Here is a 25,590-nt window from a genome sequence, read left to right as displayed (position 1 = left end):
GGGTTCCTGGCAAATCCGGGTTATGGATTGCATTTAAAAAGGCCCCGTGGGAGTGCAATGGGCCCCTGTCTTGCTGCTTAGCAATAATGGTATGGGTTTAGGTTCTGCTGTGTGTACTGGTGGTTGACTGCCCCCCAGCCCAGAGTGTGCATGGAAAATTGTCTGGCAGCCTCCCTGACAGCAAGCAGTGATAGTGCCCATGAAGGGCACCTTGTTGGGCCCGCCCCTTTCACGGTTATCGCTTCTCGGCCTTTTGGCTAAGATCAAGTGTAGTATCTGTTCTTATCAGTTTAATATCTGATACGTCCCCTATCTGGGGACCATATATTAAATGGATTTTTGAGAACGGGGGCCGATTTCGAAGCTTGCTTCCGTCGCCCTATGCATTGACCCGATATGGCAGTATCTTCGGGTACAGTGCACCACCCCCTTACAGGGTTAAAAAGAAAGATTCCTACTTTCATTGCTACCTGCTTGCTGGCTAGCCAGCTAGCCAGCCCTGTGGGCCTTGCTGCTGCTGCAGCCAAAAAACAAAAGGTGGTGCTGCTGCTGCTTCTGCTGCTTCTGCTTCTGCTTGTGTCTGGCCGCTGTTGGAGCGTCCAGGCACAGGACTTCTGCTGCTGCTGACTAAATGGCCTCCTTAATTGGATCATTTGAGTAGCCAGCACACCTGTGCAGGTAGGGCATGACATGATAGGCAGCTGCCTTGATAGCGGGTGGGTGCTGAATGTTCCTAATTGACAAAATAAGATTAATGCTTATGAAGAAATATAAAATCTCATCCCTTCCCCAATATCGCGCCACACCCCTACCCCTTAATTCCCTGGTTGAACTTGATGGACATATGTCTTTTTTCGACCGTACTAACTATGTAACTATGTAACATAACATGGGGGGGGGGGGGGTCTCCTGGCTGTTCACACAGGTGTGTCATTGCTGTACATTGACCATGCATTGCTTCTGTGGTATTGCAAAGGCAAAGACAAATGCTTCCAGCCATCCATTGCACTAATGGATTGGTCATCAGCTGGCTGTCTATGTCCCGCATCAATATAGACCAAAGTACAGAGGGTTAGGCTATGCTATTGTGCACCTACCTGATGCATCAGAAGGTGCGAGGCCCTTGCTAAATTCTGTGCACAGACTTTGAGATCTATACTTTAGACTGTATCTAAACCTGCTCCAACATGGACTGACATTCTGGCCTACTTTCAGCCGATGCGACTTGTCTGTCGCTGAACAGTCGCTTTTTATGTATTCAGCACCTATGTATAATGTTGTAAAAATGCTCTAGAAGCTAAAGTCGCAGAAATGTCACACATATTTGGCCTGCAACTTTCTGTGCGACAAATTCAGACAGGAAAAATCAGTATAAATCCTTAGAAAATTATCCCCCAGTGTCTCCATCTGCTGGCGGTATTGAATAAGCATTGCTGCACTGATGGGGTATGCATTAGACGAAAAAAAAGAAGAAAAAGAAGAATAATACGCCCAGAAAAGAGGCGAAAAGGAGAAAAACGTAAAAAAACGTGAAAAAAAAGTAAGAGGAAGAGAAGGGAAAAAAAGGTGGAAATGGGTTTAAAAGTGATTTCGGCGGAGAAATATATATATATATATATATATATATATATATATATATATATACGCGCACACACACACATATATATAAACGTATTCTCCGTTGAGATATTGCAGCCGCTGCTGTGTCCAGGCCCAGGAGCCTTAGCACTGTGCTGTGATGTCACTCAATACCACTGACATCACTAGGTGTAAACAACATCTCTCCTTTGCTGTGTATGTGACTATGGAGCTGTTTGGTGATGTCGTCTATTATGGCCTTCATAGAAGCAACAGGAGATTGTTGCATCCATCTAGAACCCTCAGAACTACAGTGCTATGATGTCACTCACTTCCACAGGCCTTGCAGAGTGTAAACAACAACAACCCAGCTTTGTTGTGTATGTAACCATAGGGATTTGTGATGTCACCTAGAACCTTCACAGCAGCGACAGCTTTATGAGGAGCATCAGCACTGCTCTGCCTGAGCAGAACCATCACCGCCATAGGTTGTCAAATAACCCGGGTTTAACCCACACAGGTAAGTCCAATGGGGTGCAGGCATGTCCTCTATGCTTACAGCTTCCCGTGGGTGTTGGTTTGATACCGTTTGGGGACAGCCAAGGAGGCATCTGCAGGCAACAAAGGTAGGTGTGTGCTTGTGTGTGTGTTTCCTATGCAGATCCTAAGCCCAGTGTCACATGCAAGTAGGAGGAGTAAGAAGGGTTCCTGGCAAATCCGGGTTATGGATTGCATTTAAAAAGGCCCCGTGGGAGTGCAATGGGCCCCTGTCTTGCTGCTTAGCAATAATGGTATGGGTTTAGGTTCTGCTGTGTGTACTGGTGGTTGACTGCCCCCCAGCCCAGAGTGTGCATGGAAAATTGTCTGGCAGCCTCCCTGACAGCAAGCAGTGATAGTGCCCATGAAGGGCACCTTGTTGGGCCCGCCCCTTTCACGGTTATCGCTTCTCGGCCTTTTGGCTAAGATCAAGTGTAGTATCTGTTCTTATCAGTTTAATATCTGATACGTCCCCTATCTGGGGACCATATATTAAATGGATTTTTGAGAACGGGGGCCGATTTCGAAGCTTGCTTCCGTCGCCCTATGCATTGACCCGATATGGCAGTATCTTCGGGTACAGTGCACCACCCCCTTACAGGGTTAAAAAGAAAGATTCCTACTTTCATTGCTACCTGCTTGCTGGCTAGCCAGCTAGCCAGCCCTGTGGGCCTTGCTGCTGCTGCAGCCAAAAAAGGTGCTGCTGCTGCTTCTGCTGCTTCTGCTTCTGCTTGTGTCTGGCCGCTGTTGGAGCGTCCAGGCACAGGACTTCTGCTGCTGCTGACTAAATGGCCTCCTTAATTGGATCATTTGAGTAGCCAGCACACCTGTGCAGGTAGGGCATGACATGATAGGCAGCTGCCTTGATAGCGGGTGGGTGCTGAATGTTCCTAATTGACAAAATAAGATTAATGCTTATGAAGAAATATAAAATCTCATCCCTTCCCCAATATCGCGCCACACCCCTACCCCTTAATTCCCTGGTTGAACTTGATGGACATATGTCTTTTTTCGACCGTACTAACTATGTAACTATGTAACATAACATGGGGGGGGGGGGGGGGGTCTCCTGGCTGTTCACACAGGTGTGTCATTGCTGTACATTGACCATGCATTGCTTCTGTGGTATTGCAAAGGCAAAGACAAATGCTTCCAGCCATCCATTGCACTAATGGATTGGTCATCAGCTGGCTGTCTATGTCCCGCATCAATATAGACCAAAGTACAGAGGGTTAGGCTATGCTATTGTGCACCTACCTGATGCATCAGAAGGTGCGAGGCCCTTGCTAAATTCTGTGCACAGACTTTGAGATCTATACTTTAGACTGTATCTAAACCTGCTCCAACATGGACTGACATTCTGGCCTACTTTCAGCCGATGCGACTTGTCTGTCGCTGAACAGTCGCTTTTTATGTATTCAGCACCTATGTATAATGTTGTAAAAATGCTCTAGAAGCTAAAGTCGCAGAAATGTCACACATATTTGGCCTGCAACTTTCTGTGCGACAAATTCAGACAGGAAAAATCAGTATAAATCCTTAGAAAATTATCCCCCAGTGTCTCCATCTGCTGGCGGTATTGAATAAGCATTGCTGCACTGATGGGGTATGCATTAGACGAAAAAAAAGAAGAAAAAGAAGAATAATACGCCCAGAAAAGAGGCGAAAAGGAGAAAAACGTAAAAAAACGTGAAAAAAAAGTAAGAGGAAGAGAAGGGAAAAAAAGGTGGAAATGGGTTTAAAAGTGATTTCGGCGGAGAAATATATATATATATATATATATATATATATATATATATATATATATATATATATACGCGCACACACACACATATATATAAACGTATTCTCCGTTGAGATATTGCAGCCGCTGCTGTGTCCAGGCCCAGGAGCCTTAGCACTGTGCTGTGATGTCACTCAATACCACTGACATCACTAGGTGTAAACAACATCTCTCCTTTGCTGTGTATGTGACTATGGAGCTGTTTGGTGATGTCGTCTATTATGGCCTTCATAGAAGCAACAGGAGATTGTTGCATCCATCTAGAACCCTCAGAACTACAGTGCTATGATGTCACTCACTTCCACAGGCCTTGCAGAGTGTAAACAACAACAACCCAGCTTTGTTGTGTATGTAACCATAGGGATTTGTGATGTCACCTAGAACCTTCACAGCAGCGACAGCTTTATGAGGAGCATCAGCACTGCTCTGCCTGAGCAGAACCATCACCGCCATAGGTTGTCAAATAACCCGGGTTTAACCCACACAGGTAAGTCCAATGGGGTGCAGGCATGTCCTCTATGCTTACAGCTTCCCGTGGGTGTTGGTTTGATACCGTTTGGGGACAGCCAAGGAGGCATCTGCAGGCAACAAAGGTAGGTGTGTGCTTGTGTGTGTGTTTCCTATGCAGATCCTAAGCCCAGTGTCACATGCAAGTAGGAGGAGTAAGAAGGGTTCCTGGCAAATCCGGGTTATGGATTGCATTTAAAAAGGCCCCGTGGGAGTGCAATGGGCCCCTGTCTTGCTGCTTAGCAATAATGGTATGGGTTTAGGTTCTGCTGTGTGTACTGGTGGTTGACTGCCCCCCAGCCCAGAGTGTGCATGGAAAATTGTCTGGCAGCCTCCCTGACAGCAAGCAGTGATAGTGCCCATGAAGGGCACCTTGTTGGGCCCGCCCCTTTCACGGTTATCGCTTCTCGGCCTTTTGGCTAAGATCAAGTGTAGTATCTGTTCTTATCAGTTTAATATCTGATACGTCCCCTATCTGGGGACCATATATTAAATGGATTTTTGAGAACGGGGGCCGATTTCGAAGCTTGCTTCCGTCGCCCTATGCATTGACCCGATATAGGCAGTATCTTCGGGTACAGTGCACCACCCCCTTACAGGGTTAAAAAGAAAGATTCCTACTTTCATTGCTACCTGCTTGCTGGCTAGCCAGCTAGCCAGCCCTGTGGGCCTTGCTGCTGCTGCAGCCAAAAAACAAAAGGTGGTGCTGCTGCTGCTTCTGCTGCTTCTGCTTCTGCTTGTGTCTGGCCGCTGTTGGAGCGTCCAGGCACAGGACTTCTGCTGCTGCTGACTAAATGGCCTCCTTAATTGGATCATTTGAGTAGCCAGCACACCTGTGCAGGTAGGGCATGACATGATAGGCAGCTGCCTTGATAGCGGGTGGGTGCTGAATGTTCCTAATTGACAAAATAAGATTAATGCTTATGAAGAAATATAAAATCTCATCCCTTCCCCAATATCGCGCCACACCCCTACCCCTTAATTCCCTGGTTGAACTTGATGGACATATGTCTTTTTTCGACCGTACTAACTATGTAACTATGTAACATAACATGGGGGGGGGGGGGGGTCTCCTGGCTGTTCACACAGGTGTGTCATTGCTGTACATTGACCATGCATTGCTTCTGTGGTATTGCAAAGGCAAAGACAAATGCTTCCAGCCATCCATTGCACTAATGGATTGGTCATCAGCTGGCTGTCTATGTCCCGCATCAATATAGACCAAAGTACAGAGGGTTAGGCTATGCTATTGTGCACCTACCTGATGCATCAGAAGGTGCGAGGCCCTTGCTAAATTCTGTGCACAGACTTTGAGATCTATACTTTAGACTGTATCTAAACCTGCTCCAACATGGACTGACATTCTGGCCTACTTTCAGCCGATGCGACTTGTCTGTCGCTGAACAGTCGCTTTTTATGTATTCAGCACCTATGTATAATGTTGTAAAAATGCTCTAGAAGCTAAAGTCGCAGAAATGTCACACATATTTGGCCTGCAACTTTCTGTGCGACAAATTCAGACAGGAAAAATCAGTATAAATCCTTAGAAAATTATCCCCCAGTGTCTCCATCTGCTGGCGGTATTGAATAAGCATTGCTGCACTGATGGGGTATGCATTAGACGAAAAAAAAGAAGAAAAAGAAGAATAATACGCCCAGAAAAGAGGCGAAAAGGAGAAAAACGTAAAAAAACGTGAAAAAAAAGTAAGAGGAAGAGAAGGGAAAAAAAGGTGGAAATGGGTTTAAAAGTGATTTCGGCGGAGAAATATATATATATATATATATATATATATATATATATATATATATACGCGCACACACACACATATATATAAACGTATTCTCCGTTGAGATATTGCAGCCGCTGCTGTGTCCAGGCCCAGGAGCCTTAGCACTGTGCTGTGATGTCACTCAATACCACTGACATCACTAGGTGTAAACAACATCTCTCCTTTGCTGTGTATGTGACTATGGAGCTGTTTGGTGATGTCGTCTATTATGGCCTTCATAGAAGCAACAGGAGATTGTTGCATCCATCTAGAACCCTCAGAACTACAGTGCTATGATGTCACTCACTTCCACAGGCCTTGCAGAGTGTAAACAACAACAACCCAGCTTTGTTGTGTATGTAACCATAGGGATTTGTGATGTCACCTAGAACCTTCACAGCAGCGACAGCTTTATGAGGAGCATCAGCACTGCTCTGCCTGAGCAGAACCATCACCGCCATAGGTTGTCAAATAACCCGGGTTTAACCCACACAGGTAAGTCCAATGGGGTGCAGGCATGTCCTCTATGCTTACAGCTTCCCGTGGGTGTTGGTTTGATACCGTTTGGGGACAGCCAAGGAGGCATCTGCAGGCAACAAAGGTAGGTGTGTGCTTGTGTGTGTGTTTCCTATGCAGATCCTAAGCCCAGTGTCACATGCAAGTAGGAGGAGTAAGAAGGGTTCCTGGCAAATCCGGGTTATGGATTGCATTTAAAAAGGCCCCGTGGGAGTGCAATGGGCCCCTGTCTTGCTGCTTAGCAATAATGGTATGGGTTTAGGTTCTGCTGTGTGTACTGGTGGTTGACTGCCCCCCAGCCCAGAGTGTGCATGGAAAATTGTCTGGCAGCCTCCCTGACAGCAAGCAGTGATAGTGCCCATGAAGGGCACCTTGTTGGGCCCGCCCCTTTCACGGTTATCGCTTCTCGGCCTTTTGGCTAAGATCAAGTGTAGTATCTGTTCTTATCAGTTTAATATCTGATACGTCCCCTATCTGGGGACCATATATTAAATGGATTTTTGAGAACGGGGGCCGATTTCGAAGCTTGCTTCCGTCGCCCTATGCATTGACCCGATATAGCAGTATCTTCGGGTACAGTGCACCACCCCCTTACAGGGTTAAAAAGAAAGATTCCTACTTTCATTGCTACCTGCTTGCTGGCTAGCCAGCTAGCCAGCCCTGTGGGCCTTGCTGCTGCTGCAGCCAAAAAACAAAAGGTGGTGCTGCTGCTGCTTCTGCTGCTTCTGCTTCTGCTTGTGTCTGGCCGCTGTTGGAGCGTCCAGGCACAGGACTTCTGCTGCTGCTGACTAAATGGCCTCCTTAATTGGATCATTTGAGTAGCCAGCACACCTGTGCAGGTAGGGCATGACATGATAGGCAGCTGCCTTGATAGCGGGTGGGTGCTGAATGTTCCTAATTGACAAAATAAGATTAATGCTTATGAAGAAATATAAAATCTCATCCCTTCCCCAATATCGCGCCACACCCCTACCCCTTAATTCCCTGGTTGAACTTGATGGACATATGTCTTTTTTCGACCGTACTAACTATGTAACTATGTAACATAACATGGGGGGGGGGGGGGGGGGGGTCTCCTGGCTGTTCACACAGGTGTGTCATTGCTGTACATTGACCATGCATTGCTTCTGTGGTATTGCAAAGGCAAAGACAAATGCTTCCAGCCATCCATTGCACTAATGGATTGGTCATCAGCTGGCTGTCTATGTCCCGCATCAATATAGACCAAAGTACAGAGGGTTAGGCTATGCTATTGTGCACCTACCTGATGCATCAGAAGGTGCGAGGCCCTTGCTAAATTCTGTGCACAGACTTTGAGATCTATACTTTAGACTGTATCTAAACCTGCTCCAACATGGACTGACATTCTGGCCTACTTTCAGCCGATGCGACTTGTCTGTCGCTGAACAGTCGCTTTTTATGTATTCAGCACCTATGTATAATGTTGTAAAAATGCTCTAGAAGCTAAAGTCGCAGAAATGTCACACATATTTGGCCTGCAACTTTCTGTGCGACAAATTCAGACAGGAAAAATCAGTATAAATCCTTAGAAAATTATCCCCCAGTGTCTCCATCTGCTGGCGGTATTGAATAAGCATTGCTGCACTGATGGGGTAAGCATTAGACGAAAAAAAAGAAGAAAAAGAAGAATAATACGCCCAGAAAAGAGGCGAAAAGGAGAAAAACGTAAAAAACGTGAAAAAAAAGTAAGAGGAAGAGAAGGGAAAAAAAGGTGGAAATGGGTTTAAAAGTGATTTCGGCGGAGAAATATATATATATATATATATATATATATATATACGCGCACACACACACATATATATAAACGTATTCTCCGTTGAGATATTGCAGCCGCTGCTGTGTCCAGGCCCAGGAGCCTTAGCACTGTGCTGTGATGTCACTCAATACCACTGACATCACTAGGTGTAAACAACATCTCTCCTTTGCTGTGTATGTGACTATGGAGCTGTTTGGTGATGTCGTCTATTATGGCCTTCATAGAAGCAACAGGAGATTGTTGCATCCATCTAGAACCCTCAGAACTACAGTGCTATGATGTCACTCACTTCCACAGGCCTTGCAGAGTGTAAACAACAACAACCCAGCTTTGTTGTGTATGTAACCATAGGGATTTGTGATGTCACCTAGAACCTTCACAGCAGCGACAGCTTTATGAGGAGCATCAGCACTGCTCTGCCTGAGCAGAACCATCACCGCCATAGGTTGTCAAATAACCCGGGTTTAACCCACACAGGTAAGTCCAATGGGGTGCAGGCATGTCCTCTATGCTTACAGCTTCCCGTGGGTGTTGGTTTGATACCGTTTGGGGACAGCCAAGGAGGCATCTGCAGGCAACAAAGGTAGGTGTGTGCTTGTGTGTGTGTTTCCTATGCAGATCCTAAGCCCAGTGTCACATGCAAGTAGGAGGAGTAAGAAGGGTTCCTGGCAAATCCGGGTTATGGATTGCATTTAAAAAGGCCCCGTGGGAGTGCAATGGGCCCCTGTCTTGCTGCTTAGCAATAATGGTATGGGTTTAGGTTCTGCTGTGTGTACTGGTGGTTGACTGCCCCCCAGCCCAGAGTGTGCATGGAAAATTGTCTGGCAGCCTCCCTGACAGCAAGCAGTGATAGTGCCCATGAAGGGCACCTTGTTGGGCCCGCCCCTTTCACGGTTATCGCTTCTCGGCCTTTTGGCTAAGATCAAGTGTAGTATCTGTTCTTATCAGTTTAATATCTGATACGTCCCCTATCTGGGGACCATATATTAATTGGATTTTTGAGAACGGGGGCCGATTTCGAAGCTTGCTTCCGTCGCCCTATGCATTGACCCGATATGGCAGTATCTTCGGGTACAGTGCACCACCCCCTTACAGGGTTAAAAAGAAAGATTCCTACTTTCATTGCTACCTGCTTGCTGGCTAGCCAGCTAGCCAGCCCTGTGGGCCTTGCTGCTGCTGCAGCCAAAAAACAAAAGGTGGTGCTGCTGCTGCTTCTGCTGCTTCTGCTTCTGCTTGTGTCTGGCCGCTGTTGGAGCGTCCAGGCACAGGACTTCTGCTGCTGCTGACTAAATGGCCTCCTTAATTGGATCATTTGAGTAGCCAGCACACCTGTGCAGGTAGGGCATGACATGATAGGCAGCTGCCTTGATAGCGGGTGGGTGCTGAATGTTCCTAATTGACAAAATAAGATTAATGCTTATGAAGAAATATAAAATCTCATCCCTTCCCCAATATCGCACCACACCCCTACCCCTTAATTCCCTGGTTGAACTTGATGGACATATGTCTTTTTTCGACCGTACTAACTATGTAACTATGTAACATAACATGGGGGGGGGGGGTCTCCTGGCTGTTCACACAGGTGTGTCATTGCTGTACATTGACCATGCATTGCTTCTGTGGTATTGCAAAGGCAAAGACAAATGCTTCCAGCCATCCATTGCACTAATGGATTGGTCATCAGCTGGCTGTCTATGTCCCGCATCAATATAGACCAAAGTACAGAGGGTTAGGCTATGCTATTGTGCACCTACCTGATGCATCAGAAGGTGCGAGGCCCTTGCTAAATTCTGTGCACAGACTTTGAGATCTATACTTTAGACTGTATCTAAACCTGCTCCAACATGGACTGACATTCTGGCCTACTTTCAGCCGATGCGACTTGTCTGTCGCTGAACAGTCGCTTTTTATGTATTCAGCACCTATGTATAATGTTGTAAAAATGCTCTAGAAGCTAAAGTCGCAGAAATGTCACACATATTTGGCCTGCAACTTTCTGTGCGACAAATTCAGACAGGAAAAATCAGTATAAATCCTTAGAAAATTATCCCCCAGTGTCTCCATCTGCTGGCGGTATTGAATAAGCATTGCTGCACTGATGGGGTATGCATTAGACGAAAAAAAAGAAGAAAAAGAAGAATAATACGCCCAGAAAAGAGGCGAAAAGGAGAAAAACGTAAAAAAACGTGAAAAAAAAGTAAGAGGAAGAGAAGGGAAAAAAAGGTGGAAATGGGTTTAAAAGTGATTTCGGCGGAGAAATATATATATATATATATATATATATATATATATATATATATATATATATACGCGCACACACACACATATATATAAACATATTCTCCGTTGAGATATTGCAGCCGCTGCTGTGTCCAGGCCCAGGAGCCTTAGCACTGTGCTGTGATGTCACTCAATACCACTGACATCACTAGGTGTAAACAACATCTCTCCTTTGCTGTGTATGTGACTATGGAGCTGTTTGGTGATGTCGTCTATTATGGCCTTCATAGAAGCAACAGGAGATTGTTGCATCCATCTAGAACCCTCAGAACTACAGTGCTATGATGTCACTCACTTCCACAGGCCTTGCAGAGTGTAAACAACAACAACCCAGCTTTGTTGTGTATGTAACCATAGGGATTTGTGATGTCACCTAGAACCTTCACAGCAGCGACAGCTTTATGAGGAGCATCAGCACTGCTCTGCCTGAGCAGAACCATCACCGCCATAGGTTGTCAAATAACCCGGGTTTAACCCACACAGGTAAGTCCAATGGGGTGCAGGCATGTCCTCTATGCTTACAGCTTCCCGTGGGTGTTGGTTTGATACCGTTTGGGGACAGCCAAGGAGGCATCTGCAGGCAACAAAGGTAGGTGTGTGCTTGTGTGTGTGTTTCCTATGCAGATCCTAAGCCCAGTGTCACATGCAAGTAGGAGGAGTAAGAAGGGTTCCTGGCAAATCCGGGTTATGGATTGCATTTAAAAAGGCCCCGTGGGAGTGCAATGGGCCCCTGTCTTGCTGCTTAGCAATAATGGTATGGGTTTAGGTTCTGCTGTGTGTACTGGTGGTTGACTGCCCCCCAGCCCAGAGTGTGCATGGAAAATTGTCTGGCAGCCTCCCTGACAGCAAGCAGTGATAGTGCCCATGAAGGGCACCTTGTTGGGCCCGCCCCTTTCACGGTTATCGCTTCTCGGCCTTTTGGCTAAGATCAAGTGTAGTATCTGTTCTTATCAGTTTAATATCTGATACGTCCCCTATCTGGGGACCATATATTAAATGGATTTTTGAGAACGGGGGCCGATTTCGAAGCTTGCTTCCGTCGCCCTATGCATTGACCCGATATGGCAGTATCTTCGGGTACAGTGCACCACCCCCTTACAGGGTTAAAAAGAAAGATTCCTACTTTCATTGCTACCTGCTTGCTGGCTAGCCAGCTAGCCAGCCCTGTGGGCCTTGCTGCTGCTGCAGCCAAAAAACAAAAGGTGGTGCTTCTGCTGCTTCTGCTTCTGCTTGTGTCTGGCCGCTGTTGGAGCGTCCAGGCACAGGACTTCTGCTGCTGCTGACTAAATGGCCTCCTTAATTGGATCATTTGAGTAGCCAGCACACCTGTGCAGGTAGGGCATGACATGATAGGCAGCTGCCTTGATAGCGGGTGGGTGCTGAATGTTCCTAATTGACAAAATAAGATTAATGCTTATGAAGAAATATAAAATCTCATCCCTTCCCCAATATCGCGCCACACCCCTACCCCTTAATTCCCTGGTTGAACTTGATGGACATATGTCTTTTTTCGACCGTACTAACTATGTAACTATGTAACATAACATGGGGGGGGGTCTCCTGGCTGTTCACACAGGTGTGTCATTGCTGTACATTGACCATGCATTGCTTCTGTGGTATTGCAAAGGCAAAGACAAAGCCATCCATTGCACTAATGGATTGGTCATCAGCTGGCTGTCTATGTCCCGCATCAATATAGACCAAAGTACAGAGGGTTAGGCTATGCTATTGTGCACCTACCTGATGCATCAGAAGGTGCGAGGCCCTTGCTAAATTCTGTGCACAGACTTTGAGATCTATACTTTAGACTGTATCTAAACCTGCTCCAACATGGACTGACATTCTGGCCTACTTTCAGCCGATGCGACTTGTCTGTCGCTGAACAGTCGCTTTTTATGTATTCAGCACCTATGTATAATGTTGTAAAAATGCTCTAGAAGCTAAAGTCGCAGAAATGTCACACATATTTGGCCTGCAACTTTCTGTGCGACAAATTCAGACAGGAAAAATCAGTATAAATCCTTAGAAAATTATCCCCCAGTGTCTCCATCTGCTGGCGGTATTGAATAAGCATTGCTGCACTGATGGGGTATGCATTAGACGAAAAAAAAGAAGAAAAAGAAGAATAATACGCCCAGAAAAGAGGTGAAAAGGAGAAAAACGTAAAAAAAACGTGAAAAAAAAGTAAGAGGAAGAGAAGGGAAAAAAAGGTGGAAATGGGTTTAAAAGTGATTTCGGCGGAGAAATATATATATATATATATATATATATATATATATATATATATACGCGCACACACACACATATATATAAACGTATTCTCCGTTGAGATATTGCAGCCGCTGCTGTGTCCAGGCCCAGGAGCCTTAGCACTGTGCTGTGATGTCACTCAATACCACTGACATCACTAGGTGTAAACAACATCTCTCCTTTGCTGTGTATGTGACTATGGAGCTGTTTGGTGATGTCGTCTATTATGGCCTTCATAGAAGCAACAGGAGATTGTTGCATCCATCTAGAACCCTCAGAACTACAGTGCTATGATGTCACTCACTTCCACAGGCCTTGCAGAGTGTAAACAACAACAACCCAGCTTTGTTGTGTATGTAACCATAGGGATTTGTGATGTCACCTAGAACCTTCACAGCAGCGACAGCTTTATGAGGAGCATCAGCACTGCTCTGCCTGAGCAGAACCATCACCGCCATAGGTTGTCAAATAACCCGGGTTTAACCCACACAGGTAAGTCCAATGGGGTGCAGGCATGTCCTCTATGCTTACAGCTTCCCGTGGGTGTTGGTTTGATACCGTTTGGGGACAGCCAAGGAGGCATCTGCAGGCAACAAAGGTAGGTGTGTGCTTGTGTGTGTGTTTCCTATGCAGATCCTAAGCCCAGTGTCACATGCAAGTAGGAGGAGTAAGAAGGGTTCCTGGCAAATCCGGGTTATGGATTGCATTTAAAAAGGCCCCGTGGGAGTGCAATGGGCCCCTGTTTTGCTGCTTAGCAATAATGGTATGGGTTTAGGTTCTGCTGTGTGTACTGGTGGTTGACTGCCCCCCAGCCCAGAGTGTGCATGGAAAATTGTCTGGCAGCCTCCCTGACAGCAAGCAGTGATAGTGCCCATGAAGGGCACCTTGTTGGGCCCGCCCCTTTCACGGTTATCGCTTCTCGGCCTTTTGGCTAAGATCAAGTGTAGTATCTGTTCTTATCAGTTTAATATCTGATACGTCCCCTATCTGGGGACCATATATTAAATGGATTTTTGAGAACGGGGGCCGATTTCGAAGCTTGCTTCCGTCGCCCTATGCATTGACCCGATATGGCAGTATCTTCGGGTACAGTGCACCACCCCCTTACAGGGTTAAAAAGAAAGATTCCTACTTTCATTGCTACCTGCTTGCTGGCTAGCCAGCTAGCCAGCCCTGTGGGCCTTGCTGCTGCTGCAGCCAAAAAACAAAAGGTGGTGCTGCTGCTGCTTCTGCTGCTTCTGCTTCTGCTTGTGTCTGGCCGCTGTTGGAGCGTCCAGGCACAGGACTTCTGCTGCTGCTGACTAAATGGCCTCCTTAATTGGATCATTTGAGTAGCCAGCACACCTGTGCAGGTAGGGCATGACATGATAGGCAGCTGCCTTGATAGCGGGTGGGTGCTGAATGTTCCTAATTGACAAAATAAGATTAATGCTTATGAAGAAATATAAAATCTCATCCCTTCCCCAATATCGCGCCACACCCCTACCCCTTAATTCCCTGGTTGAACTTGATGGACATATGTCTTTTTTCGACCGTACTAACTATGTAACTATGTAACATAACATGGGGGGGGGGGGGGTCTCCTGGCTGTTCACACAGGTGTGTCATTGCTGTACATTGACCATGCATTGCTTCTGTGGTATTGCAAAGGCAAAGACAAATGCTTCCAGCCATCCATTGCACTAATGGATTGGTCATCAGCTGGCTGTCTATGTCCCGCATCAATATAGACCAAAGTACAGAGGGTTAGGCTATGCTATTGTGCACCTACCTGATGCATCAGAAGGTGCGAGGCCCTTGCTAAATTCTGTGCACAGACTTTGAGATCTATACTTTAGACTGTATCTAAACCTGCTCCAACATGGACTGACATTCTGGCCTACTTTCAGCCGATGCGACTTGTCTGTCGCTGAACAGTCGCTTTTTATGTATTCAGCACCTATGTATAATGTTGTAAAAATGCTCTAGAAGCTAAAGTCGCAGAAATGTCACACATATTTGGCCTGCAACTTTCTGTGCGACAAATTCAGACAGGAAAAATCAGTATAAATCCTTAGAAAATTATCCCCCAGTGTCTCCATCTGCTGGCGGTATTGAATAAGCATTGCTGCACTGATGGGGTATGCATTAGACGAAAAAAAAGAAGAAAAAGAAGAATAATACGCCCAGAAAAGAGGCGAAAAGGAGAAAAACGTAAAAAAACGTGAAAAAAAAGTAAGAGGAAGAGAAGGGAAAAAAAGGTGGAAATGGGTTTAAAAGTGATTTTGGCGGAGAAATATATATATATATATATATATATATATATATATATATATATATACGCGCACACACACACATATATATAAACGTATTCTCCGTTGAGATATTGCAGCCGCTGCTGTGTCCAGGCCCAGGAGCCTTAGCACTGTGCTGTGATGTCACTCAATACCACTGACATCACTAGGTGTAAACAACATCTCTCCTTTGCTGTGTATGTGACTATGGAGCTGTTTGGTGATGTCGTCTATTATGGCCTTCATAGAAGCAACAGGAGATTGTTGCATCCATCTAGAACCCTCAGAACTACAGTGCTATGATGTCACTCACTTCCACAGGCCTTGCAGAGTGTAAACAACAACAACCCAGCTTTGTTGTGTATGTAACCATAGGGATTTGTGATGTCACCTAGAACCTTCACAGCAGCGACAGCTTTATGAGGAGCATCAGCACTGCTCTGCCTGAGCAGAACCATCACCACCATAGGTTGTCAAATAACCCGGGTTTAACCCACACAGGTAAGTCCAATGGGGTGCAGGCATGTCCTCTATGCTTACAGCTTCCCGTGGGTGTTGGTTTGATACCGTTTGGGGACAGCCAAGGAGGCATCTGCAGGCAACAAAGGTAGGTGTGTGCTTGTGTGTGTGTTTCCTATGCAGATCCTAAGCCCAGTGTCACATGCAAGTAGGAGGAGTAAGAAGGGTTCCTGGCAAATCCGGGTTATGGATTGCATTTAAAAAGGCCCCGTGGGAGTGCAATGGGCCCCTGTCTTGCTGCTTAGCAATAATGGTATGGGTTTAGGTTCTGCTGTGTGTACTGGTGGTTGACTGCCCCCCAGCCCAGAGTGTGCATGGAAAATTGTCTGGCAGCCTCCCTGACAGCAAGCAGTGATAGTGCCCATGAAGGGCACCTTGTTGGGCCCGCCCCTTTCACGGTTATCGCTTCTCGGCCTTTTGGCTAAGATCAAGTGTAGTATCTGTTCTTATCAGTTTAATATCTGATACGTCCCCTATCTGGGGACCATATATTAAATGGATTTTTGAGAACGGGGGCCGATTTCGAAGCTTGCTTCCGTCGCCCTATGCATTGACCCGATATGGCAGTATCTTCGGGTACAGTGCACCACCCCCTTACAGGGTTAAAAAGAAAGATTCCTACTTTCATTGCTACCTGCTTGCTGGCTAGCCAGCTAGCCAGCCCTGTGGGCCTTGCTGCTGCTGCAGCCAAAAAACAAAAGGTGGTGCTGCTGCTGCTTCTGCTGCTTCTGCTTCTGCTTGTGTCTGGCCGCTGTTGGAGCGTCCAGGCACAGGACTTCTGCTGCTGCTGACTAAATGGCCTCCTTAATTGGATCATTTGAGTAGCCAGCACACCTGTGCAGGTAGGGCATGACATGATAGGCAGCTGCCTTGATAGCGGGTGGGTGCTGAATGTTCCTAATTGACAAAATAAGATTAATGCTTATGAAGAAATATAAAATCTCATCCCTTCCCCAATATCGCGCCACACCCCTACCCCTTAATTCCCTGGTTGAACTTGATGGACATATGTCTTTTTTCGACCGTACTAACTATGTAACTATGTAACATAACATGGGGGGGGGGGGGGTCTCCTGGCTGTTCACACAGGTGTGTCATTGCTGTACATTGACCATGCATTGCTTCTGTGGTATTGCAAAGGCAAAGACAAATGCTTCCAGCCATCCATTGCACTAATGGATTGGTCATCAGCTGGCTGTCTATGTCCCGCATCAATATAGACCAAAGTACAGAGGGTTAGGCTATGCTATTGTGCACCTACCTGATGCATCAGAAGGTGCGAGGCCCTTGCTAAATTCTGTGCACAGACTTTGAGATCTATACTTTAGACTGTATCTAAACCTGCTCCAACATGGACTGACATTCTGGCCTACTTTCAGCCGATGCGACTTGTCTGTCGCTGAACAGTCGCTTTTTATGTATTCAGCACCTATGTATAATGTTGTAAAAATGCTCTAGAAGCTAAAGTCGCAGAAATGTCACACATATTTGGCCTGCAACTTTCTGTGCGACAAATTCAGACAGGAAAAATCAGTATAAATCCTTAGAAAATTATCCCCCAGTGTCTCCATCTGCTGGCGGTATTGAATAAGCTTTGCTGCACTGATGGGGTATGCATTAGACGAAAAAAAAGAAGAAAAAGAAGAATAATACGCCCAGAAAAGAGGCGAAAAGGAGAAAAACGTAAAAAAACGTGAAAAAAAAGTAAGAGGAAGAGAAGGGAAAAAAAGGTGGAAATGGGTTTAAAAGTGATTTCGGCGGAGAAATATATATATATATATATATATATATATATATATATATATATATATATACGCGCACACACACACATATATATAAACGTATTCTCCGTTGAGATATTGCAGCCGCTGCTGTGTCCAGGCCCAGGAGCCTTAGCACTGTGCTGTGATGTCACTCAATACCACTGACATCACTAGGTGTAAACAACATCTCTCCTTTGCTGTGTATGTGACTATGGAGCTGTTTGGTGATGTCGTCTATTATGGCCTTCATAGAAGCAACAGGAGATTGTTGCATCCATCTAGAACCCTCAGAACTACAGTGCTATGATGTCACTCACTTCCACAGGCCTTGCAGAGTGTAAACAACAACAACCCAGCTTTGTTGTGTATGTAACCATAGGGATTTGTGATGTCACCTAGAACCTTCACAGCAGCGACAGCTTTATGAGGAGCATCAGCACTGCTCTGCCTGAGCAGAACCATCACCGCCATAGGTTGTCAAATAACCCGGGTTTAACCCACACAGGTAAGTCCAATGGGGTGCAGGCATGTCCTCTATGCTTACAGCTTCCCGTGGGTGTTGGTTTGATACCGTTTGGGGACAGCCAAGGAGGCATCTGCAGGCAACAAAGGTAGGTGTGTGCTTGTGTGTGTGTTTCCTATGCAGATCCTAAGCCCAGTGTCACATGCAAGTAGGAGGAGTAAGAAGGGTTCCTGGCAAATCCGGGTTATGGATTGCATTTAAAAAGGCCCCGTGGGAGTGCAATGGGCCCCTGTCTTGCTGCTTAGCAATAATGGTATGGGTTTAGGTTCTGCTGTGTGTACTGGTGGTTGACTGCCCCCCAGCCCAGAGTGTGCATGGAAAATTGTCTGGCAGCCTCCCTGACAGCAAGCAGTGATAGTGCCCATGAAGGGCACCTTGTTGGGCCCGCCCCTTTCACGGTTATCGCTTCTCGGCCTTTTGGCTAAGATCAAGTGTAGTATCTGTTCTTATCAGTTTAATATCTGATACGTCCCCTATCTGGGGACCATATATTAAATGGATTTTTGAGAACGGGGGCCGATTTCGAAGCTTGCTTCCGTCGCCCTATGCATTGACCCGATATGGCAGTATCTTCGGGTACAGTGCACCACCCCCTTACAGGGTTAAAAAGAAAGATTCCTACTTTCATTGCTACCTGCTTGCTGGCTAGCCAGCTAGCCAGCCCTGTGGGCCTTGCTGCTGCTGCAGCCAAAAAACAAAAGGTGGTGCTGCTGCTGCTTCTGCTGCTTCTGCTTCTGCTTGTGTCTGGCCGCTGTTGGAGCGTCCAGGCACAGGACTTCTGCTGCTGCTGACTAAATGGCCTCCTTAATTGGATCATTTGAGTAGCCAGCACACCTGTGCAGGTAGGGCATGACATGATAGGCAGCTGCCTTGATAGCGGGTGGGTGCTGAATGTTCCTAATTGACAAAATAAGATTAATGCTTATGAAGAAATATAAAATCTCATCCCTTCCCCAATATCGCGCCACACCCCTACCCCTTAATTCCCTGGTTGAACTTGATGGACATATGTCTTTTTTCGACCGTACTAACTATGTAACTATGTAACATAACATGGGGGGGGGGGGTCTCCTGGCTGTTCACACAGGTGTGTCATTGCTGTACATTGACCATGCATTGCTTCTGTGGTATTGCAAAGGCAAAGACAAATGCTTCCAGCCATCCATTGCACTAATGGATTGGTCATCAGCTGGCTGTCTATGTCCCGCATCAATATAGACCAAAGTACAGAGGGTTAGGCTATGCTATTGTGCACCTACCTGATGCATCAGAAGGTGCGAGGCCCTTGCTAAATTCTGTGCACAGACTTTGAGATCTATACTTTAGACTGTATCTAAACCTGCTCCAACATGGACTGACATTCTGGCCTACTTTCAGCCGATGCGACTTGTCTGTCGCTGAACAGTCGCTTTTTATGTATTCAGCACCTATGTATAATGTTGTAAAAATGCTCTAGAAGCTAAAGTCGCAGAAATGTCACACATATTTGGCCTGCAACTTTCTGTGCGACAAATTCAGACAGGAAAAATCAGTATAAATCCTTAGAAAATTATCCCCCAGTGTCTCCATCTGCTGGCGGTATTGAATAAGCATTGCTGCACTGATGGGGTATGCATTAGACGAAAAAAAGAAGAAAAAGAAGAATAATACGCCCAGAAAAGAGGCGAAAAGGAGAAAAACGTAAAAAAACGTGAAAAAAAAGTAAGAGGAAGAGAAGGGAAAAAAAGGTGGAAATGGGTTTAAAAGTGATTTCGGCGGAGAATATATATATATATATATATATATATATATATATATATATACGCGCACACACACACATATATATAAACGTATTCTCCGTTGAGATATTGCAGCCGCTGCTGTGTCCAGGCCCAGGAGCCTTAGCACTGTGCTGTGATGTCACTCAATACCACTGACATCACTAGGTGTAAACAACATCTCTCCTTTGCTGTGTATGTGACTATGGAGCTGTTTGGTGATGTCGTCTATTATGGCCTTCATAGAAGCAACAGGAGATTGTTGCATCCATCTAGAACCCTCAGAACTACAGTGCTATGATGTCACTCACTTCCACAGGCCTTGCAGAGTGTAAACAACAACAACCCAGCTTTGTTGTGTATGTAACCATAGGGATTTGTGATGTCACCTAGAACCTTCACAGCAGCGACAGCTTTATGAGGAGCATCAGCACTGCTCTGCCTGAGCAGAACCATCACCGCCATAGGTTGTCAAATAACCCGGGTTTAACCCACACAGGTAAGTCCAATGGGGTGCAGGCATGTCCTCTATGCTTACAGCTTCCCGTGGGTGTTGGTTTGATACCGTTTGGGGACAGCCAAGGAGGCATCTGCAGGCAACAAAGGTAGGTGTGTGCTTGTGTGTGTGTTTCCTATGCAGATCCTAAGCCCAGTGTCACATGCAAGTAGGAGGAGTAAGAAGGGTTCCTGGCAAATCCGGGTTATGGATTGCATTTAAAAAGGCCCCGTGGGAGTGCAATGGGCCCCTGTCTTGCTGCTTAGCAATAATGGTATGGGTTTAGGTTCTGCTGTGTGTACTGGTGGTTGACTGCCCCCCAGCCCAGAGTGTGCATGGAAAATTGTCTGGCAGCCTCCCTGACAGCAAGCAGTGATAGTGCCCATGAAGGGCACCTTGTTGGGCCCGCCCCTTTCACGGTTATCGCTTCTCGGCCTTTTGGCTAAGATCAAGTGTAGTATCTGTTCTTATCAGTTTAATATCTGATACGTCCGCTATCTGGGGACCATATATTAAATGGATTTTTGAGAACGGGGGCCGATTTCGAAGCTTGCTTCCGTCGCCCTATGCATTGACCCGATATGGCAGTATCTTCGGGTACAGTGCACCACCCCCTTACAGGGTTAAAAAGAAAGATTCCTACTTTCATTGCTACCTGCTTGCTGGCTAGCCAGCTAGCCAGCCCTGTGGGCCTTGCTGCTGCTGCAGCCAAAAAACAAAAGGTGGTGCTGCTTCTGCTTGTGTCTGGCCGCTGTTGGAGCGTCCAGGCACAGGACTTCTGCTGCTGCTGACTAAATGGCCTCCTTAATTGGATCATTTGAGTAGCCAGCACACCTGTGCAGGTAGGGCATGACATGATAGGCAGCTGCCTTGATAGCGGGTGGGTGCTGAATGTTCCTAATTGACAAAATAAGATTAATGCTTATGAAGAAATATAAAATCTCATCCCTTCCCCAATATCGCGCCACACCCCTACCCCTTAATTCCCTGGTTGAACTTGATGGACATATGTCTTTTTTCGACCGTACTAACTATGTAACTATGTAACATAACATGGGGGGGGGGGGGGGGTCTCCTGGCTGTTCACACAGGTGTGTCATTGCTGTACATTGACCATGCATTGCTTCTGTGGTATTGCAAAGGCAAAGACAAATGCTTCCAGCCATCCATTGCACTAATGGATTGGTCATCAGCTGGCTGTCTATGTCCCGCATCAATATAGACCAAAGTACAGAGGGTTAGGCTATGCTATTGTGCACCTACCTGATGCATCAGAAGGTGCGAGGCCCTTGCTAAATTCTGTGCACAGACTTTGAGATCTATACTTTAGACTGTATCTAAACCTGCTCCAACATGGACTGACATTCTGGCCTACTTTCAGCCGATGCGACTTGTCTGTCGCTGAACAGTCGCTTTTTATGTATTCAGCACCTATGTATAATGTTGTAAAAATGCTCTAGAAGCTAAAGTCGCAGAAATGTCACACATATTTGGCCTGCAACTTTCTGTGCGACAAATTCAGACAGGAAAAATCAGTATAAATCCTTAGAAAATTATCCCCCAGTGTCTCCATCTGCTGGCGGTATTGAATAAGCATTGCTGCACTGATGGGGTATGCATTAGACGAAAAAAAAGAAGAAAAAGAAGAATAATACGCCCAGAAAAGAGGCGAAAAGGAGAAAAACGTAAAAAAACGTGAAAAAAAAGTAAGAGGAAGAGAAGGGAAAAAAAGGTGGAAATGGGTTTAAAAGTGATTTCGGCGGAGAAATATATATATATATATATATATATATATATATATATATATATATATATATACGCGCACACACACACATATATATAAACGTATTCTCCGTTGAGATATTGCAGCCGCTGCTGTGTCCAGGCCCAGGAGCCTTAGCACTGTGCTGTGATGTCACTCAATACCACTGACATCACTAGGTGTAAACAACATCTCTCCTTTGCTGTGTATGTGACTATGGAGCTGTTTGGTGATGTCGTCTATTATGGCCTTCATAGAAGCAACAGGAGATTGTTGCATCCATCTAGAACCCTCAGAACTACAGTGCTATGATGTCACTCACTTCCACAGGCCTTGCAGAGTGTAAACAACAACAACCCAGCTTTGTTGTGTATGTAACCATAGGGATTTGTGATGTCACCTAGAACCTTCACAGCAGCGACAGCTTTATGAGGAGCATCAGCACTGCTCTGCCTGAGCAGAACCATCACCGCCATAGGTTGTCAAATAACCCGGGTTTAACCCACACAGGTAAGTCCAATGGGGTGCAGGCATGTCCTCTATGCTTACAGCTTCCCGTGGGTGTTGGTTTGATACCGTTTGGGGACAGCCAAGGAGGCATCTGCAGGCAACAAAGGTAGGTGTGTGCTTGTGTGTGTGTTTCCTATGCAGATCCTAAGCCCAGTGTCACATGCAAGTAGGAGGAGTAAGAAGGGTTCCTGGCAAATCCGGGTTATGGATTGCATTTAAAAAGGCCCCGTGGGAGTGCAATGGGCCCCTGTCTTGCTGCTTAGCAATAATGGTATGGGTTTAGGTTCTGCTGTGTGTACTGGTGGTTGACTGCCCCCCAGCCCAGAGTGTGCATGGAAAATTGTCTGGCAGCCTCCCTGACAGCAAGCAGTGATAGTGCCCATGAAGGGCACCTTGTTGGGCCCGCCCCTTTCACGGTTATCGCTTCTCGGCCTTTTGGCTAAGATCAAGTGTAGTATCTGTTCTTATCAGTTTAATATCTGATACGTCCCCTATCTGGGGACCATATATTAAATGGATTTTTGAGAACGGGGGCCGATTTCGAAGCTTGCTTCCGTCGTCCTATGCATTGACCCGATATGGCAGTATCTTCGGGTACAGTGCACCACCCCCTTACAGGGTTAAAAAGAAAGATTCCTACTTTCATTGCTACCTGCTTGCTGGCTAGCCAGCTAGCCAGCCCTGTGGGCCTTGCTGCTGCTGCAGCCAAAAAACAAAAGGTGGTGCTGCTGCTGCTTCTGCTGCTTCTGCTTCTGCTTGTGTCTGGCCGCTGTTGGAGCGTCCAGGCACAGGACTTCTGCTGCTGCTGACTAAATGGCCTCCTTAATTGGATCATTTGAGTAGCCAGCACACCTGTGCAGGTAGGGCATGACATGATAGGCAGCTGCCTTGATAGCGGGTGGGTGCTGAATGTTCCTAATTGACAAAATAAGATTAATTCTTATGAAGAAATATAAAATCTCATCCCTTCCCCAATATCGCGCCACACCCCTACCCCTTAATTCCCTGGTTGAACTTGATGGACATATGTCTTTTTTCGACCGTACTAACTATGCAACTATGTAACATAACATGGGGGGGGGGGGGGTCTCCTGGCTGTTCACACAGGTGTGTCATTGCTGTACATTGACCATGCATTGCTTCTGTGGTATTGCAAAGGCAAAGACAAATGCTTCCAGCCATCCATTGCACTAATGGATTGGTCATCAGCTGGCTGTCTATGTCCCGCATCAATATAGACCAAAGTACAGAGGGTTAGGCTATGCTATTGTGCACCTACCTGATGCATCAGAAGGTGCGAGGCCCTTGCTAAATTCTGTGCACAGACTTTGAGATCTATACTTTAGACTGTATCTAAACCTGCTCCAACATGGACTGACATTCTGGCCTACTTTCAGCCGATGCGACTTGTCTGTCGCTGAACAGTCGCTTTTTATGTATTCAGCACCTATGTATAATGTTGTAAAAATGCTCTAGAAGCTAAAGTCGCAGAAATGTCACACATATTTGGCCTGCAACTTTCTGTGCGACAAATTCAGACAGGAAAAATCAGTATAAATCCTTAGAAAATTATCCCCCAGTGTCTCCATCTGCTGGCGGTATTGAATAAGCATTGCTGCACTGATGGGGTATGCATTAGACGAAAAAAAAGAAGAAAAAGAAGAATAATACGCCCAGAAAAGAGGCGAAAAGGAGAAAAACGTAAAAAAACGTGAAAAAAAAGTAAGAGGAAGAGAAGGGAAAAAAAGGTGGAAATGGGTTTAAAAGTGATTTCGGCGGAGAAATATATATATATATATATATATATATATATATATATATATATACGCGCACACACACACATATATATAAACGTATTCTCCGTTGAGATATTGCAGCCGCTGCTGTGTCCAGGCCCAGGAGCCTTAGCACTGTGCTGTGATGTCACTCAATACCACTGACATCACTAGGTGTAAACAACATCTCTCCTTTGCTGTGTATGTGACTATGGAGCTGTTTGGTGATGTCGTCTATTATGGCCTTCATAGAAGCAACAGGAGATTGTTGCATCCATCTAGAACCCTCAGAACTACAGTGCTATGATGTCACTCACTTCCACAGGCCTTGCAGAGTGTAAACAACAACAACCCAGCTTTGTTGTGTATGTAACCATAGGGATTTGTGATGTCACCTAGAACCTTCACAGCAGCGACAGCTTTATGAGGAGCATCAGCACTGCTCTGCCTGAGCAGAACCATCACCGCCATAGGTTGTCAAATAACCCGGGTTTAACCCACACAGGTAAGTCCAATGGGGTGCAGGCATGTCCTCTATGCTTACAGCTTCCCGTGGGTGTTGGTTTGATACCGTTTGGGGACAGCCAAGGAGGCATCTGCAGGCAACAAAGGTAGGTGTGTGCTTGTGTGTGTGTTTCCTATGCAGATCCTAAGCCCAGTGTCACATGCAAGTAGGAGGAGTAAGAAGGGTTCCTGGCAAATCCGGGTTATGGATTGCATTTAAAAAGGCCCCATGGGAGTGCAATGGGCCCCTGTCTTGCTGCTTAGCAATAATGGTATGGGTTTAGGTTCTGCTGTGTGTACTGGTGGTTGACTGCCCCCCAGCCCAGAGTGTGCATGGAAAATTGTCTGGCAGCCTCCCTGACAGCAAGCAGTGATAGTGCCCATGAAGGGCACCTTGTTGGGCCCGCCCCTTTCACGGTTATCGCTTCTCGGCCTTTTGGCTAAGATCAAGTGTAGTATCTGTTCTTATCAGTTTAATATCTGATACGTCCCCTATCTGGGGACCATATATTAAATGGATTTTTGAGAACGGGGGCCGATTTCGAAGCTTGCTTCCGTCGCCCTATGCATTGACCCGATATGGCAGTATCTTCGGGTACAGTGCACCACCCCCTTACAGGGTTAAAAAGAAAGATTCCTACTTTCATTGCTACCTGCTTGCTGGCTAGCCAGCTAGCCAGCCCTGTGGGCCTTGCTGCTGCTGCAGCCAAA

At 46.1% G+C, this 25,590-nt stretch overlaps 12 non-coding genes across 12 annotated transcripts; all 12 read left to right on the top strand.

Annotated features, from left to right (window-relative positions):
* The first annotated feature begins 237 nt into the window (after window positions 1-237).
* On the top strand, window positions 238-428 carry LOC130342401 (U2 spliceosomal RNA). Its single transcript, XR_008882054.1, has one exon. It is a non-coding gene; the product is annotated as a U2 spliceosomal RNA (small nuclear RNA).
* A 2,089-nt stretch (window positions 429-2,517) lies between these two features.
* On the top strand, window positions 2,518-2,708 carry LOC130342400 (U2 spliceosomal RNA). The gene has a single exon (XR_008882053.1). It is a non-coding gene; the product is annotated as a U2 spliceosomal RNA (small nuclear RNA).
* Window positions 2,709-4,804: 2,096 nt separating this feature from the next.
* LOC130342342 (U2 spliceosomal RNA) lies at window positions 4,805-4,996 on the top strand. The gene has a single exon (XR_008882005.1). It is a non-coding gene; the product is annotated as a U2 spliceosomal RNA (small nuclear RNA).
* A 2,092-nt stretch (window positions 4,997-7,088) lies between these two features.
* LOC130342375 (U2 spliceosomal RNA) lies at window positions 7,089-7,279 on the top strand. The gene has a single exon (XR_008882030.1). It is a non-coding gene; the product is annotated as a U2 spliceosomal RNA (small nuclear RNA).
* Window positions 7,280-9,363: 2,084 nt separating this feature from the next.
* LOC130342329 (U2 spliceosomal RNA) lies at window positions 9,364-9,554 on the top strand. Its single transcript, XR_008881993.1, has one exon. It is a non-coding gene; the product is annotated as a U2 spliceosomal RNA (small nuclear RNA).
* A 2,095-nt stretch (window positions 9,555-11,649) lies between these two features.
* On the top strand, window positions 11,650-11,840 carry LOC130342398 (U2 spliceosomal RNA). The gene has a single exon (XR_008882051.1). It is a non-coding gene; the product is annotated as a U2 spliceosomal RNA (small nuclear RNA).
* Window positions 11,841-13,908: 2,068 nt separating this feature from the next.
* On the top strand, window positions 13,909-14,099 carry LOC130342397 (U2 spliceosomal RNA). The gene has a single exon (XR_008882050.1). It is a non-coding gene; the product is annotated as a U2 spliceosomal RNA (small nuclear RNA).
* A 2,091-nt stretch (window positions 14,100-16,190) lies between these two features.
* On the top strand, window positions 16,191-16,381 carry LOC130342396 (U2 spliceosomal RNA). The gene has a single exon (XR_008882049.1). It is a non-coding gene; the product is annotated as a U2 spliceosomal RNA (small nuclear RNA).
* Window positions 16,382-18,476: 2,095 nt separating this feature from the next.
* Window positions 18,477-18,667, top strand: LOC130342395 (U2 spliceosomal RNA). The gene has a single exon (XR_008882048.1). It is a non-coding gene; the product is annotated as a U2 spliceosomal RNA (small nuclear RNA).
* A 2,083-nt stretch (window positions 18,668-20,750) lies between these two features.
* Window positions 20,751-20,941, top strand: LOC130342341 (U2 spliceosomal RNA). Its single transcript, XR_008882004.1, has one exon. It is a non-coding gene; the product is annotated as a U2 spliceosomal RNA (small nuclear RNA).
* Window positions 20,942-23,019: 2,078 nt separating this feature from the next.
* Window positions 23,020-23,210, top strand: LOC130342332 (U2 spliceosomal RNA). Its single transcript, XR_008881996.1, has one exon. It is a non-coding gene; the product is annotated as a U2 spliceosomal RNA (small nuclear RNA).
* A 2,089-nt stretch (window positions 23,211-25,299) lies between these two features.
* Window positions 25,300-25,490, top strand: LOC130342394 (U2 spliceosomal RNA). Its single transcript, XR_008882047.1, has one exon. It is a non-coding gene; the product is annotated as a U2 spliceosomal RNA (small nuclear RNA).
* The last annotated feature ends 100 nt before the right edge of the window (window positions 25,491-25,590 follow it).

The sequence above is a fragment of the Hyla sarda genome, unplaced genomic scaffold (assembly GCF_029499605.1).
Source record: "Hyla sarda isolate aHylSar1 unplaced genomic scaffold, aHylSar1.hap1 scaffold_649, whole genome shotgun sequence".
In the NCBI taxonomy this organism is placed as follows: Eukaryota; Metazoa; Chordata; class Amphibia; order Anura; family Hylidae; genus Hyla; species Hyla sarda.
Note: the sequence above shows the minus strand (reverse complement) of the source record. Positions and strands in the feature narration are given on the sequence as shown.